This window comes from Pinus tabuliformis, chromosome 5_2 (assembly GCF_031772625.1).
Source record: "Pinus tabuliformis cultivar Carrire ecotype Pingquan chromosome 5_2, CPIR1, whole genome shotgun sequence".
Lineage (NCBI taxonomy): Eukaryota > Viridiplantae > Streptophyta > Pinopsida > Pinales > Pinaceae > Pinus > Pinus tabuliformis.
This window is the reverse complement of record NC_142306.1, coordinates 778681259-778701138: the sequence shown is the minus strand read 5'-3', so window position 1 is coordinate 778701138 and position 19880 is coordinate 778681259.

Below are 19880 nucleotides of genomic sequence, written 5' to 3'. Positions count from 1 at the left end.
ACATTAATCCAATAATTCAAGCCTTGCGAAGGTTAGGCAGAGGAGCTTTGCCTTCCAGTATTTGGCAAACATGGCGCATACTCAGCGTACTCTCCTGATCTGGATGGGAACACAACACCCCAAATTTAAGCACCATGATCATCTCCTCCAAATCGTATCCCTTTCCCAACTTCAGATCCACCTCATCCAACAGCCTCGTCTCGGTGTAACGTTTCCATGTCCACTCCACTAGAATCATCTCCTCTGTGTCGTTGGACTGATATATATGTTTTCTCCCGCACACCACTTTCAACAACAGAGCCCCAAAGCTGAACATGTTTGAGCTAGGCATGGTATTCTTGTTGTGTATGAGCTCTAGGGCTATGTACCGTAGGGTTTTGACCACATAGATTGTTTCAGGATTCTCCCCGTGATCATAGAGCCGGGCAATTCCGAAGTCTCCGAGCCATCCATTGAGCTTTGAATCTAGCAGCACGTTGCTCACTCGACTTGATGTTGTTGGAAATATTAATCCCAATCACTGCCTTAAACATACTGACAAACACCATGTTTGTGAGTTAACTACTACACGGTTGCATTTTTATTGAAGAAGGAAGCACTGAAGCCAAAACAGAAGTACAATGCAGACCAATAGAAGTACATCACGGACCATTCCACAACACATCATAGAATTCATTTAAATAACTTTGGTAAATACGAGCAAACATTCACTGAGCACTATTTCCCACACTCCAAAACACCTAAACTTAGTTACAAATGAAACGAGAATTATTACCTTAAAACGGGTACTCGAGCCCAAAAACCCCAAAAAAGATGAAAAAACAACCCAAAAATGAGAATTGTTTATTCCAAAACGATGTTTTTTTTTTAAGGGTAAATTTTCAACATTTTTTTTAAATGGAAGTAAAAATCATTTTTTTTAATGGATGAAAAAAACACCCTTAAAAAATTTGTGTATTCTGGAATGACAAAAACAAAAATCGGGTTACAATTTTGACCTTTTTAAGCGATGGAGTTAAAGAGAAAATATCTGTACTTTGAAAAACTATAAAATTCCAACAATTCTGAGACATGATGTTAAAGTTAAAATACCATGTCTGATAATTCCAACTATTTTCATCCTTCTTATTAAAGATAAAATATCTTGACTCAAAAAAACCTTGAAATTTTAATTGTTTTTTACCATAGCATTAAAGATAAATGTCATGACTTACAAAAAATTAAAATCTTGAAAATTTTGCAACCTTGCAATTAAAACCAAAGATTATGACTACAAAAAAAATCTCAAGTTTACAAAATATTTCAAGCATGACATTATGGAAAAAATTTATGATTAAAGAAATGTTAAAAATGAACACCTGAATGAAAGAGTTATTATACAAAGAGTAATTGTTTTTAAATGTTAAATGCATAGCGATTTTAAAATCTTAGAATAAGACAAATTGAGACATTGCCAAAAAAAAAAAAAATCAACTATCAAATTTATGTAGTGTAGGTGAGCTCAACCCATTGTAATGATAACTTAAAGACCAAACATGAAATTAAGACATTGTGGGGCACACTCGATTCATTATAACGAAAAATTTAAAATCAACTATCAAATTGCACATAATGGGATCGAGTTGCTAGACAAGCATCGACACAAACCCTACAATATATATTTTTAATATTTGAATATTTGTTTTCTTTTATATATATATATATATATATATATATATATAAGAAAGCAAATATTCAAATATTAAAAAACAACAATAAAAAACACAAAAATACAAAAGAAAACAAAAATTCAAGTAGTGAAGAAACAAATTAAAAATTAATAACAAGTAATAAAACATAACAAAAAATCAAATATAAAAAATATATAGAAATGCAAAAATTCAAAAATTCAAATGTTGAAAAAAAATAAACAATCACAAGTAAAAAAAAAATAAAAAAATTACAAAAATAAAATACAACCTTAAAAAAAATTAATCAGTTAAAAAAGAATTGAATTCCCCTGCCCACCCCGAGGCCCAACTGGCAGGGTTGGCAAGTGGACGATTCATGACAAAAAATAAATTAAATATCATAACGTATATAAAAAAATAAAAATAAAAAAGCAAAAGAAACCATAAAAATGTAAAACAAAAAATCAGAATTAACTTGAAAAAATGAAAATTGTTAATTAAAAAAAAAAAAAAACATTTTTTAAGTTAAGAAAAGGAAAGGAAAAAAAAAAACTTTTAGAAAAAAAGTGGAATAATTACCAAAAGATAAAATAAAAAATAAATTAAAATTAATAAAAATTCAAAAACAAATAAAAAAAATTAAAAAATTAAAAGTATATATTAAAAAATTTAAATTATAAAAAATAAATAAATAAATAAAAAGTATTTAAATTTAAAAATTTAATTATAAAAATTTAAAAAAAAAAGAAAAAAAAATTAAGAAAAAACAAAATAATAATAAAAAAACAATAAAAAAAAAAATAATAAAAAAAAAATATTAAACATCAAGAAAAAATAAAAAATTTAAAATTAAAATGAAAAAATATTTGAATTTAAAATTAAAAAAAATATATATTAAAAAAAATTATTAAAAAAACTTATCAAAAAAAAAATTAAAAAACATAAATTTAGAAAAAGACAACTCCTCCCCTACCCTGCTCCCCCTCTCCTTGACTCATCTCCTCCCCCACCTCATTCCTTCTCCCCTCCCCCATCCCAGGCCCCCTCCTTCCCTCTCCTCTCGCCCTCCTCCCCTCCTCACCCCACCCGCACCCTACACTCCCCCTCACCCATCGCCGCCCACCCCCTCTCCCTCACCCCCACTGCCCCCCTCTCCCTCACCCCTCCCCGCCCGCTTGGGCCCCTAGCCAGCGGCCAAAAGGCCACAGGACGATTACCGAAATCATCTTGCATCCTCTTGGCCACTGGCTAGGCGCTCAGCCCGCCCCCAGCTCGGGTGGGCTGGGTGGTTTGTGCTCAGCCCGCCCCGACCCCCAACTAGCGGCCAAGAGGTCACAAGCCAATTCTGGGAATCGGCTTTCGGCCTCTTGGCCAGTAGTTGGGGGCCCGAACGGGCGGGGAGGGCCGAGGGAGGGTGGGGAGGGCTAGGGGAGGGAGCGAGTGGGGTGGGGAGGGGAGGAGGGGTTGGGGAGCAGGGTGGGGGAGGAGATGGGTGGAGGGGAGGGGGGGCAGGAGGAGGGGGAGTGGAGGGTTGGGGCAATAGAGCAGGTGTGGTGGGGAGGGGAGGAGGGTGAGAGGAGAGGGGAGGAGGGTGGCTAGGGTGCGGGAGGGGAGGGAGAGTAGGGTGGGGGAGGAGTTGGGTGGAGGGAACGGGGAGCAGGGTGGGCGGAGCGAGTGGGGAGGGTTGTTTTTTTTTTAATTTTTGTTTTCTAATTATTTTTTTAATAATTTTTTTCTAATTGTTATTTTTTAATATTTTTTTTTTAATCTCTAAATTTAAATATTTTTTAATTTTAATTTTAAGTATTTTTTATTTTGTTAAATAATGAATCCATACAGGTGAGGATAGTTTTAGAAGAGTAGGAATGACCTGTTATAACAGGTCATTCCTACTCTTGAAAAACTTGATAACAAGTCATTCCTACTTTTCTAATTTATTTTTTTTAATGTTTTTAATTTTTAAATTTTAATGTTTTTAATTTTTATATTTTAATGTTTTTTTTAATTAATTTTTATAGTTTAATTTTATAATTTTTGTTATTTAATTTTATGTTATTTCTTAATTTTGTTTTTTTATATGTCCTTGTTTTTAATTTTGTTTTTAAATTTTTATAATTTAATTTTATAATTTTTTTTTTTTTTTTTTACAATTTTAATTTCAAAAAATAAATCTTAAATTTTTATTTACTTATTTTCAATTTTGTTTATTTAAATTATTTAATTTAAATATTTTTTATTTTTTATTTTAATTGGTTTTTATTTATTTAATTTTTTTTCCTAATTTTTTATTTAAATTTTTTTTTGGTAATTATTTTAAGTTTTTTTTTTTTTTTTTGTTTTTTTTTTTTTTCTTCTTCTAGTGAGGTTTTTATTTCTTTTTTGTTTTTTTAACTTAAAAAAATTGTCTTTAGGATTTTTTTATTTTTATTTTTATTTTTATTTTTGTTTTTTTCAGTTTAATTTGTTTTTCTTTAAATTTTATTTATTTTTTGAAAAAAAATCATTTTTTAATTTATTTTTTGATATTCTTTTAATTTATCTTTTGTTGTTTTCTGTTAATTTTTTGTCCATTTTTTTTTATTTGTTCAAGAACTAGCAGATGCAGTGGCATACAATGTCCTGTCTTAAGCAGAAAGAGATTTCTTAAGGGACAACAGGAAGAAGGATGCAAAATCCTTTTTCCACATTTTTCAAGCAGCTCATGAAAGTGTTTTACCAAGGGTTGCAATAGCAACGAAGTCCAAGGAAGCGTGAGTGATCCTCCAGACAACCTACCAAGGCATGGCAAAAGTCAAGACAACAAAGATGCAAATTTTGAGAAGAGACTTTGAAACACTTTGTATGAAAAAGTCTAAGAATGTGGACTTGTTTTTTACACATGTAATTGGGTTGGTTACTCAAATCAGGTGTCATGGTGAGAGACTTGAAGAAAGAAAAATAGTTGAGAAAGTTTTGAGGAGTTTGCCAGTAATGTTTGATGCCATTGTTGTGGCCATATAAGAGACAAAGGATCTCTCATAGTTCTCATTGGATGATCTTCATGCATCATTTATTTCTCATGAACATAGAGTGAATAGAGCAATAAGCTCCTCATTGGAGCATGCCTTCAAGACACAAGCTTCAATTGATCAAGGTAGAGGCAAAGGAAGATCATATGATAGAGGAGGAGGAATAAGCCCACATATAGGTGGAATAAGCAACCATTCAAGCACAAGTGGAAGAGGCAACAATCAAAATCCAAGTCAAGGCCAAGCCAAAATCAAGCACAAGGTGAGAGGTATGATAAATATCAAGTCCAATGACAATGATGTAAGAAGTATAGTTATTATGCAAATGAACGTAGAAAGAAACAATATGACATTAGTAAAAAGGCAAGTGTAAATTTCACAAAAGAAAATTAGAACCATGATAACATGTTTTTAGCTTGTAATGTAGCACAAGAAAAACAAAGTGATATATAATGTATCTAGATTCCAGGTGTATGCATTTCACTACGACTTGCTGACCGGTACCTGGAAGAACCCCCCATAAACCTTGTCAAAATCCCTGTGCCCCAAAATATTTTTGTCTCGAAACTTATTCCTTGCGATACTGAGATCCTTATAAGCAAATTTATGAGGCCAAAACTCCTTCTCCCACTCTTTGATCCTTTCTCTCTTCTTGTCTCTATTCAAAAACGCGGTCACAAGTACCAAATATAAGATAACCAGAGCCACCACTGTAATGCCAGCTATGAATCCCAGGCTTGGGGATTTGGAATACGTGCTAGAAAACGAAGAGAGATGTGACTTATCGAGGGTGTTGTCATACCATAGGTGGTGAAGTTCCATGCCATAATGTAATGGTCTTCGACGAAATTTACGGTAGCTGCCGCAAACTAAAGAACATCTTTTCTTGTAGAATGTTGTCGAGACCGATTTTCAAAGATATCAGAAACCTCTCCATTTTCAGCAAGCTGGCCACCATGATGGTGACATTGATCTAGATCTGAATATGATCATAATCGATCCAAGCCTGTATGTTATGTGCGCTCTTGAGACTGAATCCATGGAAATCCTCCCCATTCCAATACTCAACAAGCTCAGTTTTCACGGAAACAAGGCTATTGATGTCCACGCACACGTGGTTGTAATCGGGATCATCGAATTCCACATTCTTGCTCGTATCAAACTCCACTACGAACAAGTGATTGTATGGATGCCCATTACAAGGAAAAGTTGAGTAGGCCTAGATACTCGGCTGACAAGGCACCCTGCGGAGAAGTATAGGGCATGAGAATGAAGGCTATTCTGTGCCCACCTACGTTCGGGGGGGCGGGGGGGAGCACCATGCTGAAAACGAAGGTAGTGCTGAAGGAAAAAAGTGTCCTGTTGTTTTTCATCTCCACAGGAGCTGAATGTTGGAAAGGCAGAGGAGAAAAAGCATGAATTCACACATAAAACACGAACTTCTTCTCTTCTATTGATCACACAAAACATGATTCTTACAATGAACCCAGTGAAGGGTATTTAACCCTTTTCAACTAGCGACTTGCCTAAAATATCTTGTCGTGCAATCATACGCAGCCACATTCTAAAGTCGTCTATCACTTAACTTGACTTGACTCAACACTCAAACACTCAATCACTCAATCACTTAGTAAACTGACTCTCTATGTTTAGCCAACTCCTCATGCAAGAATAATTATCTTATTTTAACATTGAATACAACGCGTGGCCTAGTATAAAATGGGAGTGATTTTTTACGTACAAAACATATTTGGAAAGGATGATTGAAGCCCCACCCTCTAAGATCAATTTAGAACCATTGAACCCGTCGAACACGACACTGGTATGTTGATCACCCTGTGTAGGAAAAATTGGTATGATAAGGGAGGTTAGGGCTATCAGACTGAGCAATGTAAGCATCCCAACTAAATCTTTAGCCTGAGTTGGATTCTTCATATTCAAAAGAATACACTTATACTTTATTAGTGAGTCTTTATCAATTTGTCATTATTTGATTCAAATCGTCCATGAATCAGAAAATAAAATCTTTAAACAAATCTCCACTCTCTTCACACAAAAAGCCTTAATCCAAGAAGATTACACAGATTGTTCTTGTGATTTCAGACTGATAACGCTCTACCAATTTTTATGAATGGTCATGGCTATGGCTTCTGGTATTTTTGTCTACCAGGTGAAGGAATGAAAGGGACAAATGTGTCAACAACCACTCTGACTTTCCTGGTTGAAATTCATTTCTACTTTATTATAGATATTCTTAATTTGTAAATAGCTTTTAATACAATACCATGGGCCAATATCATGGTTGATTAATATGATATGCCCAAAAAACTATAAGTCATTTCATATGGCACTCGTTCATATCATGTCTTTTTAATTAATCAATTTGATTAAAAGTCCAAAATGAACATAAATATTATGGAGATAAATCTCAATCTTTGACTTGTGTATCCTACTAAAATAAACATCTCTATTCACATAATTAATCACTTATAATTAAGACATACATAGATAAATGAACATTTTAATCGTTATCACAAAAAGTCAATATGCCCTTTCAATAGTGAGGAAAAAAAACAAAAAATCTCTGTCACTCAAATACACCTACGCTTCTAATCTTATCCCAAAAAGTCAATATTTCCCCTTTTATAAAAATCAATCCAAAAAGAGATGACTTCCCGACCAATAAAACTATGCCATAAAACATATGATATAAATTTAACTTTGATAAACATTATGCTGTGTGAAGTCATGAACCATTAGTATGTTATGTAAGACACCTCGAATTTTTATGGGAATACATCCAATTTCTTAGTTGCATTCAGTATCTTCGCTGTGAGTTCCATCTCAGACACGGGTTACATTAATTTTATTGCCAAGAAAACATTGCCGGGAGGAGATTCTAATCCCTTCCATACTTTTAAACTAATCCCTGTAACATCAAGGGATAATATCTAAGCCAATTGGTGTTACGGATATCAATTGTCCACCGTCAACATGTTCTCAATTCAAACTATGATTGATACATGCCATGAGTTGCTAGAGCCTATTGCATATCTCTTTAGTCACTCGACATGCCTCAGCAAATCAGTCACCATTTAAAAAAGCAGGTACCGTCAACATGTCATAGAATTAAATCACAATTTATCTCCTATTCTATTTAAAAATAATCCAGAAACTTTGTTTCATGTTAGTGATTTATGACCTATCCATTTAATGTACATTATAATTAAATTAACAATAAAAATTATGGTATGAATATTACAATTGAATCTAAAAAATTATAGTAAAAATATAAGGTAGTTATCAGTATGGTAATATATTACTTAAAAGTTATAATAACAATGTCAAACCAAATGTTTAAAAATTATTTTTTTAATAATACTAAATAAATTATAATTTTTTTAAACATTATAATTTTTATGAGTCAATATTAAAAAAATACATAAAAATAAATATTATCTAAGTAAAATTTTATTAATGGTGTTTAAATCAGTTTCATTCTCATTACTCATTACTAATGAAACTAAATGGCTACCACGGGTTCATTTTCTATTAGAAATATAACTATTATGGTTTTGGTCATCTTAATTTTTCAAAAAAAAACTTTTCATTAAAACATTGTTTTGTTTTGGGTAAGTTTGGTTTTCATATATTATTGAATATATATATATATATATATATAGAGTTATGGCTTATCTTTTACTTAGTTAAAACATTTTGTTTTGTTTTTTAGAACGAGACAAGTTTTTCCATATTTTTCTTCATACAATTTGAAACAATTTTTGAAGCCCCAAGAGATAGAAGAGTTAGCGGAGTTCCTATTGCTAACTGCATCGCCTATCGAGAGGTTAGAGAGTGAAATCTCCTCAATTCCCTTGGGGTTAGCCCTTGCTAGTTTGGCCGGCAGGTAGATCCCTTTGGGTTGATCTACCTGGATTTTCTCGTGGATGTAGCGGCCACTCATTGTTCATGAACCATTTTGAAGAAAAAAACATGAAACAAGTTTTGAGATCCTATGTGGAAAAAGAGAGTTTCAAAGTGGGTCAGGGATGTCTTCTCTTTAAATGAGAAAAGTTATCAGAGGACAACATCTGAGAATGATTGATCTTTTAGAACCAATGCTTGTATTAGAAGGGTTGATAATGAATTTACTAAGTTGACTAGAACCTTACTTGCCTCATGATGGGCCTCCAAATTAGACACAAATTAGGGATCATCTAACATTTCCTAAGCACCTAAAGGCTATATTAAATCTCTCCTTCTGCCATGACACATCTCTTATTGGAAAATTGTTCCTGTTGTTATACATGTTGTTGGTCTTTTAGATGTTGATGATTTTGTTATGTGGAAGGAGGGCTTGAACTTACATCTTGAGGGTTGGAGTTTTTATCATCATCATGGGCATTGGATATCTCACTTCATATTCTCTAAGAAGATAACTTTTTTGGGCTTTCCCCGTTCTGTGGTTTTGACCCTAGCTTGGCAAGCCTAATTTATTGTGTTCTTTTATTTCTTTGTGATCTTCATGTACATTTTGGTAATTTCTTGATGAAGAATAGAACATAATAATAGCATGTCAACAAACACTCACAACTAATTATCATGAAAGAGAAATCTACCCTAATATGCAAGCAGCATGATTTCTAAACAAACTTATGTTTACAAATTTTTCAAGATGGGAGGTGGGATCACTTCCTCATTCCTAGCGCTAATTCTGAAAGAAGTTAAACCATCCTTGTTTGAAAGATTTAGACCTAATGATGTCTGGAATGTATCCTACAAGATAATATTAAAAATCATTGCAACAAGGTCAAAAATTATTTTGGAAAAGCTAATCTGTTATCACCAAAAAATGATAACCTAGCCATTTCTAACTAGGTGGATTGAAATATACCATGTGGATTTAATTTTACCATAGTTAAATCACCTTTACAGTGGAAAATAATTCAGTAAACCACTTTTATTAAATTTTCCAATTTAAATAAAAAAAATTCCATGCGAATAATTAGATAAATCATTATTTATTTAATTTTCTATAGGAATTATTATTAAATCATTGTTCAATAATTAATATTTCCTTGTCACATTTGACTAAATCCCTTAGGAATATTTAAATAACTCATTATTTATTTGAATTTCCTTATTTCTATTATTAGATTAATTATTAAATCACTATTTAATAATTATTTTGATTGCATACCTTTTTTGTTTCTCACTGAATAATTAATAAATAATTTTATTTGTCAATTATTTCCAAATAAAGGAATTTAACCATTTTAAATAGGTTTTCCCTCTCCAATAAATATAATAAAGTATTCCAAGTAGTTAGATCTAAATTTGGTCAATAATGTTTTATTATTCTCTATTTTCGAGATTAACTCTATACTTTTCTATATAAAGGAGGGTTTTTATCCATTCTTCACCATGATCATTGTCATTGTCAATATTATCAGCATTTTCTTGAGCTCCCATTTGAGTTCATCACTTTGTTTGGGTTTTTCACATGGTTGAGAGAGGGAATTCTATTTTTGAAGCATCAAGGATATCAAAGGACCCATCCCATGGAGGGGACTTACAGACCAATCTGTAGATAGCCTTCACATTGTTATCAATAAAGATTTATTTGTTTAAAATCATCTTTCGACTGGGTTATTATTCTAGATAAATCATTTTTGTTGCTGTTTGTTTTAGATTACGTTTTCTTTTACTATAGATTTTCCATTTCTGTTGCATATCTAGAACGACGTAAGCCATCAACTTATTCATAGGGTCTCTTGTTACCTAGTGACATATGTGAAGGTTTTTGCTACATCTTCTAGGAATTTTCATACTAACAAATGGAAACTCCATTAGATATCTCCTCTCGTTCTTTTGTTGAATCTCCTTCAATGGACAGATCGGTCTCAACATCTGTAGATGTCCCCTCTACTAGTCATATGCCTCCTAGTCATAATAATGCGTATGTGAACCTCGTTTCTCATGAAGATGCTTTAGGTAGCTCTTCCTCACCATGTTGTCTTTTCTCCTCCATTCAGCCCATCCTCCGCTTCAATGAAGACATGATGGAAGCCATGACCACTCTTGATTACCCTTGGGATGATATGCACCATCGTGCATACTTCCTTCCACAATAGAACCATGATGAATATGTTGTGGAGTCCAAATACTTCACCAATGGTGAGGTTGATTGGTTCAATCACCCTTTACTTTGAACCCATGACATCGAACAACATACACCTTGTGGCCATTGCATTTCCACTCGATGTTTGAGTAAGGGGGCATCCATTTTTGAGAGTCTAAGAGAAGAAATTCCCCCAAACCCTCATAGTCCATCTCATAGTTTCGATTCTAGTACCATCATTCTTCCCCATTTAGAATAACATCTAGAGTCTCATCTCACTTCAGATCAGTCTTGGGATGATCCACTTACTCATTCCTTCATCTTACCTCAACAACCCAGTCCCTTAGACATTGTTGTTGTTCAAACCCCATGTTTTCTAGGTAAGCATCAATTCATTATATTAGAATCCACTCTTTGGTAAAGTGAAACCATGTATGCAAACCCATAAATTCAATCCCTTTGATTCATATATTCAATACCAAACGAGATTGGTAATCCACCATTTCCTTTCTCTAAATGTATATATCCATTCTTCCCATAAGAAGTCATACATAAACAAATGGTGAACCGCATCATAAAAATGTGTTTGGAGTCCATTACTCTAAATACATTTGGTATGCCCATAGCATACTCCATCCATTCATACAAAATGGGCGACGCACATGCCCCTCCATATCCTCATCATCCTTTGGAGTATATCATGCAAATTGGGTCGAGATGCTTGAATCCCTTATTTGAACACTTGGAACATAATGACACTCCACAAAATCCTCCTGCTAAGGGGCATCATTCCCACCTTTGGATACAAAATCAATTCCCCCTGTCACATATGCTGGGGGACAATATCCCATGCTTGGGGGCATAATGTTTCCCCCCGTAGCCACATTCTCACTTGATCAACATAAATCTTGGCCTAGACCCCAACGATCTAGTATTGTCGATTATCCTTTCATTCCTTGTATAGTTTGTCCTATTGGCCTTTTTGGCGAGCCATATTTAGATCGCATATTGTAGATCATTGATACCACATGTTCAAACAATCTACTCTATGTGATGCTAGATTTACCATCCGATCACCATGTCCTTAATTCTTCACCAGGAACCATCCTTCCAAGAAGCATTAAAGCTAGCTTTAGATAAGTGAGATCATCTACCTAAAAGTCACGGATCCTGATTCCAATTTTCGGTTTTTCTGCTACGATCTCTACGAGATTTAGGGCCTTCTCCTCCTCTCTAAATTCTCCACAACTCACTATTAAAATGAATTGAATTTGGAGGCAAAAATCCCTTTTATAGGAAAAACCCTAGATTTTTTCGTCACCCATTGCGACCAAGCCGTAGCTTTGTTTCATGAACCGTTAGCACTATTGGAAATATCTCACCAAGTTTTATAATGGGTATCTCTTTGTTTTTGGTAATTTTAAACTTCACCTGGAAGCCCTTTCTTCCTTGAGGTCTCACTTTGCCACCTCTAAAAACCAAATCTCTTTGTCTGAGCCATCCATACTCTGGTACCACGTTATCTTTGCATTGGTTGAGTTACATGACGGTTTTTGTCATGAGTAAAAATTATTTACTCATGTTTTTATGGTCCCCACTGGGTCTCCCCCATGTGTCATCATCATCGAGTCACCCTTGTTCAGAGCATTTGAGATGTATCACCCTTATACTTATGTAATCTATTATGAGTCCCCATTGCATCCTGATACAATGTTTCATTCTTCGTCATGCCACATTTCTTCCATTTTTGGCCTCCAACCCTTCTTATCTGTCTTTTCTCAACCCCCGTTTGAGTCATCAACCATCCCATTCAGAATCAAGTTACTTGTGGCTAGGTCAACCACATTTTTATGCTTTGACAAGTGAAGTCATAAATCCACCATCCATCATGTTTCCTTCCATCATCATACCTAGTGTCAATCCATCAGTCACTCTGTTATGTTCCCTCATGCCTTTGTTGAGGATTCCTCATTGCCTTAACTCTGGAAGACTCTCTTATATCGACCTCAGCACATTTATTCCAAAATAGTAGTCTAGAGGGTGGTGTACCTTGGTTCTAGCTTCAATTTTTGTTCAGTGCATTGGATCAAGCAAAGGGACTCATTCTTTCCCTTTGACTTGGTTGCTTGCTATGTGCTCGACCTCAGCTCCTTATCACACGATTGAGATTCGTATGCTTGATAGTTTGGTGACCTAGATGATTGTCCCAGTGATTCGTGGGTGTGTGTGAGATGTTTTAGACCTAATGAGGGGGTGGTCCTTCATGTAGCCCCCCACATGCCTGGATGACCACAGATGCTAATCCAATCTCAGATGTAGTTCAACAGATTTGATGCGTTCGATTTCCACCACTTGCAGCGCCCACAACATGCATGTCTCCTCTAGATTATCCATTCAGATTTTTAGAGCCCTTTCCTATTTTGCAAGGCTTCCTTGGTTTTGATCCCCTTTCCCCATGTTAGTTTTAGGGTATTATATCTCATTCACTTAGAAGTTATTGTATTCAGTCTTGGCCTATGTTTTTCCAGGCCCATTATGTATCATGTAATTTATAGCTCAGCCCCACATTACTAGGCTCACCAGTATTCTTTGTACTCAATTATTTCGGTGGGTATCGGTATGCCTCCCCCACCTCATTTGAGATCATGTAATACCACATAAAGGAGACTTCTATCAGTATTGTAGGTTTCACCCCCTCCATTATTTGTCCATCCTTGACTTGATTCAGATCTCTCTCTCTCTCTGACTCCCCTTTTTGTGTCTCGTGGAACTGTAATCTACAATGTATTTTGGTCATACGATTTGCTCCTAACACTCATATGTACGCAGGATATCTCTTATCACCAAAAAATTATCATCTAGCCATGTCTAACTAGGTGGATCGAAATACACCATGTGGATTTAATTTTACCATAGTAAAATCACTTTCACTGTGGAAAATAATTTAGTAAAGCACTTTTATTAAATTATTTTCTGATTTAAATAAAAAAAACCCCATCAGAATAATTAGATAAATCATTATTTATTTAATATTCTCTAGGAATTATTATTAAATCATTATTTAATAATTATTCCTTGTCACATTTGACTAAATCCCTTAGTAATATTTAAATAAATCATTATTTATTTAAATTTCCTTATTTCTGTTGTTAGAATAATTATTAAATCACTATTTAATAATACTTTGATTTCACAACTTTCTTGTTTCTCACGAAATAATTAATAAATCATTTTATTTGTTAACTATTTCTAAATAAAGGAATTTAACCATTTTAAATTCCTTTTCACTCTCCAATAAATAAATAAAGTATTCCAAGTAGTTAGATCTGAATTTGGTCACTAATATTTTATTATTCTCCATTTTCGAGATTAAATCGATAATTTTCTACATAAAGGAGGGTTTTTCATCCATTCTCCACCATGATCATTATCATCGTCAATATTATCATCATTTTCTTGAGCTCCCATTTGAGTTATTCACTTTGTTTGGGTTTTTCACATGATTGAGAGAGGAAATTCTATTTCTAAAGCATCAATGATATCAAATGACACATCCCACAGAGGTGGACTTACATACCAATCTATAGATCTACTTCACTAGGTGTTATTAATAAAGGTTTATTTGTTTAAAATTGTCTTTCCACTGGGTTATTATTCAGGACACGTCAATTTTGCTGCTATTTATTTTAGATCTTGTTTTCTTTTACTGCATATTTTCCATTTATGTTGCAGATCTAGAACGATGTCCACCATCAACTTTTTCTTAGGGTCATTTGTCACCTAGTGACTTAAGTGAGGGTTTTTATTACATCTTCCAGGAATTTTTATACTAACATAATCTTTGAAAATCGAGGTGGATTTATTCAGAAGCATCAAATAATTGATAACATCATATTGGAACAAAAATCCATTCACTCAAACAAGCAACAAGGCGAAAAAGGAATAATTATAAATTTGGACATGGATATTGCCTTTGAGTGGGTTAGACATAGTTTTCCATTTCATGTTCCGTGAAGATATGGTTTCAACTCTGAATTTATTTCTTGGATCTCCTCTTGTATATGTTAACACCTAATCATTGGGATTGGGTGAATATATGTAAATAATGTAAATAGTAAATAATGGAAAATAGGAATATGAAGAGACACTGGGAGGTGAAACCCAAGAGTATCTCCTTTCTTGTATATATCCATGAGCAATCGTAATGCAACGATACAATTCGTTTTGAGGAGTTTCCTCCTACTATGACATGGTCACACCAAAGAGAGCTCCATTTTTAGCTTTTCTTCCCTTGTAACTCCCTTCTACCATTTCTAGAGTCTATAATATTCTACATTCCTATGTTCTGTCCTCTGCGTGTTTTATAAACTTGTGTACATTTACATTTTTTTTAGTTCTCCCTCACCACTGATTTACTATGCATTTGGTATTTGTGCACCCACAAATGTCATTCAATACTCCACACTGTTATATTAACGGAATCCCACACTGCCCCAATGGTTTCTCATACTTTGCCTGCACTGTTGGTCTCGACCTTCTACATTTTTTTTTAACACTACATACTCTGGTTACGATACCCTGATTACCATGTCACTACCATACACTCCCTTTCAGCACTAGCTCCACCATTGTCACCCTACACACCGTGCGTTGGCCTCCATACATAGGTTAACGCTAACTACATAGGTTGCCTTGATATACATCAACTTCCTTGGTATTCCCACTGCGCAAAAAAAAAATTCTCTCCATCACATTCGACTCCCCTCTAAAACGTCGAATGTTTTCCACTCCACCATAGTTACATACAACGCTCCTCCATTTTACACAGTCGACATACAACCCGACTATGCTCCCACAACAACCTTTTCCATCACTCTAATCCATATGTTGTAGGTCAATTCTCCTCACCTCTTTCACTATTTGAACCCTCCCCCATCCTCCAAAATCAAAATGTTATCGCTTCCATATGTGACCCTCCTAATCGGCTTTGGCTCTCTCCATATGCGGCTCTTCCCCGACCTCCATATGCAACCACCTGCAATCACTACTCTTGACATACCTCCATGCCATATGAGTCCTCCCCATATCTCCCTTACCCCACATAATACCCTCCCCACATCCATCTTCACCATGTAACCAATCCTCGAAGTATTGCCTTTGTCCTACATATCAGAGTGAATTTTTTTAATTTTACACCAAATTTGATTTTTTTTTTATCACTAGGAGTGCAAATTTTATATATTGATAGCAAAGTATATTTTGTTTACATAGTACACGATATTTAATACAAATTCACTGATATCTATTATTGGAGTAGTCCTCTCTAGAAATGAGAACTATCCAGAATGGTCACGGAAGATAAAAAACACTCTCATTTTCAATGAGTTGTGGAAAGGAGTTTGTGTAGTAGAAGGAGATAATAAACCCATTTTCAATGAGTAAGTGGATCATCCCAAACACTCTCATTTTCAATGAGTTGTGGAAAAGAGTTTGTGTAGTAGAAGGAGATAATAAAGAATAGAAAGGCCTATGCCTTCATTGAAGCATCTGTAAATGAAGAGGTGAGTCATCATATTTCACCATTTTCAAATTCTTTTGAAGCCTTAGAGAAGTTGAAGGAACTCTATGACTCACACTGTGTGTTAGAGTCGGTCTGGTCAGCCCTCCGTCAGAGATCAAAACTCTTTGTGCATTTCAATTTTAGGTGTCCCACTCCATTCACTCAGCTGCATTTCTCTAGGGACATGCCATGATCTGACGGAGAAAGTCATGCTAGTCATTTTCCCTCATGTCTGGCCCCTGCTGGCTCAGGTCTTGGTCCATAATCACCGAAACTCATGACAGTCCAGGTTTGGTCCTTTACAGGAAAAAGTCATTTTTTATGATTGGGTCTAGGAATTCATTAATTTGGTCTTTGAAAACATGTCCAGAACAAGCCATGCAGGCCAGAGGGAGGCCTTACACAGCTATGGTTCAGAAAGCTTCATCATCACCTGGAGAGACATCGACTCAGAAAAGTCAAACAAGGTCAATTATGACAAATTTTTTCAAAAAATCACCAGTTGACTTTTCAGATGCAGTTATGATTTACATGGCCCAATGCTTTGTCGTACAGTCCCTGCAAAGAGGTGCTAAAAATTTCATCATTTGAGCTAAAATGTCAAAGGGAAAGTGAAAATCAGTGTGTCTAAAGGTCAATGAAAAAGTGAAAAACTCAACATTAGAAAAGGGGTTTTCAAAGAGACAAAAATCAAACCCATCTCCTCCAAGGCTATAAATACATGTTTTGACCCAAACCAAAAGCATTGTGCTCTTGCAAGCTTTGGAGAGACATTGCAAAAGTGAGAAAGCGAAATTGTGAGCGTTTGAGTGAGTGAGAGTTGGATTTCGAGGGTGCGGCGCATACACCAAGGAGCGCGGTACACACAGAGGGTGCGGCGCACACGCAGCCAGCCCACAGTGGGAAATTTACAAGGGCGCGACGCACACCCAGTGCACAGTGCACTGGGCTTGGCGCGCGACGCACACAGCCAGGGGCATAAAAAATTGCCAAACCGCTTCAAGTCTTGGTGAAGGCTATCAAAACAAGAGGTAGGCCCTATGGAAACCTCTTCTCCATCAATTTTGTCATTGATATGGTGTTTATGAGATGTTTAAATGTCACCCAAAATCATAAGGTCAACCATGAAAAAAATCACGAAGAAAACGATGGCTGGGGTTGCAAAAATGTGATGATAGCACCAAGGTTTCACTCCACTCCCCTTGTCCCCTCACCCATCATCTTTCTCATCTCCCCTTGATCATTTTTCCTAAGAACCCCACCCTAAAACCACTACATAACCCTTTCCCTATCCTTGCAAGAAATTCATGGTGAAATTCTAAGCGCGCGGTGCACACACAAGGAGGCGTTGCGCACTCATTGTGCGCGACGCACTGGGAACCGGTTCATAGTGTAAAAATGCCACTAGCGTGGCGCACTGGGCAGTGTGCACGACGCACAGAGATATAAGCCCAGAAAATCACCAATTTTCCTAAAAATTTTGTGAATGCCTATCAAACTTGAGAGGTAGACCAACTACCTTCACTCTTGGCATTAAACTTGAGAAGAATACCATGATTTTGATGAGTATAAATCTAATGCCAAATTTTTTTTTTAGTAAACAAAAGAAGACACAAAGAAATCAAGCTCCTAGGGTTTTTGCTATAGTAACAGTGTTGTCAAAGTGTTCTCCTACCCTGCCCCTATCACCATTTTCCCTGCATCATTTTCCCCTTATCCTCACCCTAACACCATTGTAATCATATTCCTTTTTCCCCCTCCTCCTATGACTCAACAAACCCAAACCATACCAAAATAAATTCAAACCCTACCCCATCAATACTATACCAAAAACACTCCCAAATCCTTGATAAATCTCTCCCTTTAGCCGCTATTCCTATTTCATCATTCCTCTCCTAATACTCCCTGTTTTATTGTCCCCTTGGTGATAGATTTTCAGAGCATCTATCAATTCCATTGGATTCAAAGGGCAGCATAAAACTCAGGGTACAAACAATAGTAATTGCATCAGAAGTTTCATCAAAGTATGAGTAGGGGACCCACAGTGACACATCTTCAGGAGAGAGGGCCCATAGGAGACATCACCAGAGTGGCAGACATCTTAGAGATGAGCCAAACACCCTCACTGAGCTGCAGGCATGCCCTCTTGCCATGTCTTGTTTCCAGCACTTGGCATGTTATGAATTTTGTCAAAGGGTGGAAAATGTCAGAGTCCATCATTAGTTGGTAAGTCTTTTTGCACTTCATCTACAGGGAGGTCAATCTGTCCTGGCTGGGGTCACTTTCACATTGACACCGGAAACCATATCAGTGGCAACAGGAATACCGAACATTGGGGAACAGTGGCATAAGAAAAATAAGGTGGAGAGGCATCATTATGAGCCTTACATCAAGGACAATTGTTTGAGCCATCTCACTAGAGTTTTACCATTCAGATTTTTGAGAGATGAGTATGCCCCACTGATGAGATTAATCATGAAGTATTTCAGTTGTGAGGGGAGGTTTTCTCGCCTTTATGCCTATCACATCAGGTTGCTCATGCACTTCACCAGGGTGCGGATGATGAACCTCCCATTTTTCGTTTGCAACAACATAGAGAAGATGAAAAACTTCATGCAGCACAAGACCCCTCGACAACAGCTAAATAGTGTCTATCATTTTGCTCTCATCTGGATTTTGGTGGACCATCAGTTGAGATTGCAGGGTATTACCTAGGAGGACTTCATCTCCCGTGATTTCTTCAGGGCTCCACCGGTGGTATTAGAGACAGAGCATGAGGTAGGGGGTCCTTCACATCAGTATGAGTGCCAGGAGACTGCTACCAAGCCAGTGTACATCACATACCAGAAGGGCAGTAGACCTTTGTTTGCAGCATCAAAGCGAGTGTTATCTCCACCTAGGGTGGAAGGGGCCTCGCTTCCGACATTAGCATCACAGGAGCGGGGCAGAGGTAAGGAGCTAGTGCATGATGAGGGGCCTTCAAGAGAGCCATCAGGTGAAAAAGAGACCAAATTCATTCTCCTTCAGGATCATGAGACAGATGCAGAACCAACAAATGAGGAGCTTACAGAGATCATCCAGGAGCAGCAGTCAGCGATTGACTCCTTGTCCCTTGACTTGGAGAGGGCCAAATGGAACATGAACTACCTGGAGCAGAGGAACAAACAATTGGAGGACTAACAGATGATTATGGAGCTTCAAAACATTCGTGAGCATCACCAAGTTGCTCAAAGGAGAAGAGTTCAACCCACATCACTGGAGCAGGCGATCAATGAAGACCGGGAGGCCTATCTCGAGATCAGGAACATGCAGTTGGAGAGGCTGCTGGAAAAAGCTGACCAGGACCTTGCTCTATTGAGACATATGGCTTTCCGTTACAGGGTGCGAAACATGAGTGCACAGGCCCGGATAAGGAGTTTAAAAGCAAAACTGAGGAAAGCCACAAGAAGGGAAAAATGGGCAAAAGAGCAAGATAGGCTTAGAATCTTGGCTGAGGCTTCCTTGGCTCAGCATGGCACCCC